Source organism: Aplysia californica, unplaced genomic scaffold (genome assembly GCF_000002075.1).
Source record: "Aplysia californica isolate F4 #8 unplaced genomic scaffold, AplCal3.0 scaffold00975, whole genome shotgun sequence".
Taxonomy (NCBI): Eukaryota; Metazoa; Mollusca; class Gastropoda; order Aplysiida; family Aplysiidae; genus Aplysia; species Aplysia californica.
This window is the reverse complement of record NW_004798245.1, coordinates 176,714-179,190: the sequence shown is the minus strand read 5'-3', so window position 1 is coordinate 179,190 and position 2,477 is coordinate 176,714. Positions and strand designations below refer to the sequence as shown.

The following is a 2,477-nucleotide window of genomic DNA, read 5'->3' as shown; positions in this document are numbered from 1 at the left end:
CAGACACGCCCCCCCCCCTTTCCCTCCGGACACCTCATAGCTGGCTACTCTTCCCCACCCCTCTGTACAATATCTTTAGAATGTGACCGTACAATTTGCCATTTACCAGGTCATGAGTTCTCTTCGAACGCAAGTACAATGTAGTTAATAAAAGAACAGTACCTGTTACCTGCTCTAGCATCTCGTCTCACTTTCTTTTTGTTCGGTCATGTTCTTTTCATTTGGCAATACATTTACTTTATAGTTCCTTCAGATGTCGCTGCGTTTACTTATCCAACTGTCGCGTGACGACTAGTTAATTAGGCAGTAGATATGTCTGACCTTACGTTAGTAAGTATCTAAGACGTTGGCTAGCTACCAACGGCGTCTGGTGGGGTGGGGCCTGCAGCTTCAGCCCCACTTAGACTCCTTCACTAAAAGGTTACTCTTGCTGACTAACACCAAAACAGAACATTTACTGGTAACAAAGGTAATAAAATAAACAAAACATATTCTTTTTTTAAAAAACGTCATACCACGAAGACCCAAACGAAACTATAGAGGCATAACGTGAAAACTGATCTGATTGTTCTTGGTGTATACTACTATTTACAATGGCTATAGCTCTATCCAGTCATGTGCTCCTTCTGTCAAGAACAATGAAATTTTACTGGCGTGGTCCTGAAGCCCCAGCACTTAAGTTCCCACAGACTGAATATACCTGGAGTACTAACCTTGTTTGGGACTAGGCTGAGGCAAACAGACTGGTGGTTCTACTAGGGCTCGGGGCTTCAGAAACATCCTTGCAGTGGGTGATGTAAACGTAGGCATTGCTTGACATTGACACAGAATTTGCAGACTCTAGCATCTCTAGTTCAATACCCAAACTGAGCACCAACGTCCAACCCCCCCCCCCCCCCCCCCCCCCCCCCCCCCTCATCCACTTTCTCATTTTTTCTGCGGTTCTCTGGGTTTTACAAGGAAAGAATAAGAAATTGTGTATGTCTATTTGAAAGAAGGAGGACCAGGTCTTCATTCCGTGTTATCTGAACTACTGTGTCAACCTGTGCTGGAACGAACAATATAACCGTTGTGCTGTATCAGAGGGTTGAGTTAGTTTTAAATTGGAATGTAAGTATATTATCCTTTCAATACAACAATGAATACTTATTGAACAATAACAACGTAGAATACTTATTGAACACTCGCTTAAAGTATTTGTCTCGTGAATACAACACCCATACTGCTGTGGTTGGAAGGCAAAAGAGATAACATGTTCGGCCACAGGAAGCCCCACCCTCTTTACAAACCCACCCGACGCCATTGCTAGCTACCTAGTGAGTGAAGCGGTTCGTCCGTCTGTTTTTTCATAGTTTCTTATGGAAACTGGCACAGTACATTCATCAACATCATTGCCTTTCTCACCCTGCGCCAGAAAATAGGCCACGAACTAACACTTTCCACCTTTCTTTATCCTGAGCTAGCCTCTTGGTGTTATCCCATATCTTCCCACTTTTCGGTACATCAATTTCTTTGATTCTTCTCCAGGTTCCACGCGGTCTTCCCCATGATCTCTTACCCTGTTGTTTCCTGTCCAAAACTTTCTTTGTAATGCAGCTGCCTGACTTCCCGAGAGTATGTCCAGTCCATCGCCACCGCCTTCTTCCTACCTCATCTTTGACCAGGATCAGTATTGTTTTCCTAAACACTAACTCGTCGGTGACCCTGTTCGTTCATCTGATCCTCAGTAACTTTCATAGGCGTTTGTTCAAGAAAACCTAGACTGTACAATATCTAAGTATAAACCAGTGCTTGCCAGCCTATTTTGTAGAGTCAACGCCCATTTTTATGCCACTTCAGAAGACCTAAGTTTGTTTGTACGCCCACCAACATGTATTTCTAAGAAAGTCATTAAATAATACATGTCACTAACCAGATGATCCTCACCACCCACCAAAATTACCAATTAATCGCCTCCTAGTGGATGATATCGCTTGGGTTGGCAAGCTCCATTCTAAGGCAATAAGTAATCATTCATACCGAGACTACTCACCACGTCGGCTCGAGCAGTCGCTTGTCTGTCCGCTGAGGGGGGCGTTGTCTCAATCCGCGACCACACACATACACACTCGAACACGTTATAAGTAACAACTTTCAGTAATGAATTCTAATCTGCAAACTGTTCAACATTGAATCCCGCCAGCTGCCACAGTCCATACGGCTGTATCACCACTCACACCACTCCCCCCAGGAGTAACAAGTTCACTAGTTTAGTAATTTTGCTACTTCCCACCCAGCTTGTGATTTATGTCTAGATACGACCCTCTAATCAGGCCCACTCGTCAGCTTCCTATGTTATCAGTCAGTTGTGTTTTGGTTCGAGTCTGTGCATCACTCCGTTATCTTGTCATGATTAGCATACGCAAGGGAAAGCATTGCCGCTTTATAGTCAATAGTATTGCTGTTTGTTGCTAAATTATTTTTTTTATTTTTTTATT

General features: G+C 43.5%; 2 protein-coding genes across 2 annotated transcripts in view; one reads left to right on the top strand and one right to left on the bottom strand.

Annotated features, from left to right (window-relative positions):
• The window catches only part of LOC101861776, a 7,377-nt gene extending 5,092 nt beyond the window's left edge, over window positions 1–2,285 (bottom strand). The window contains exon 1 of the mRNA XM_005110968.2: window positions 2,033–2,285. The gene's annotated coding sequence lies outside the window, so the exon portion shown is untranslated. The remainder of the gene's footprint in view (window positions 1–2,032) is intronic.
• The window catches only part of LOC101861997, a gene marked incomplete at its 3' end in the record, with an annotated part of 88,080 nt that overhangs the window by 11,594 nt on the left and 74,009 nt on the right, over window positions 1–2,477 (top strand).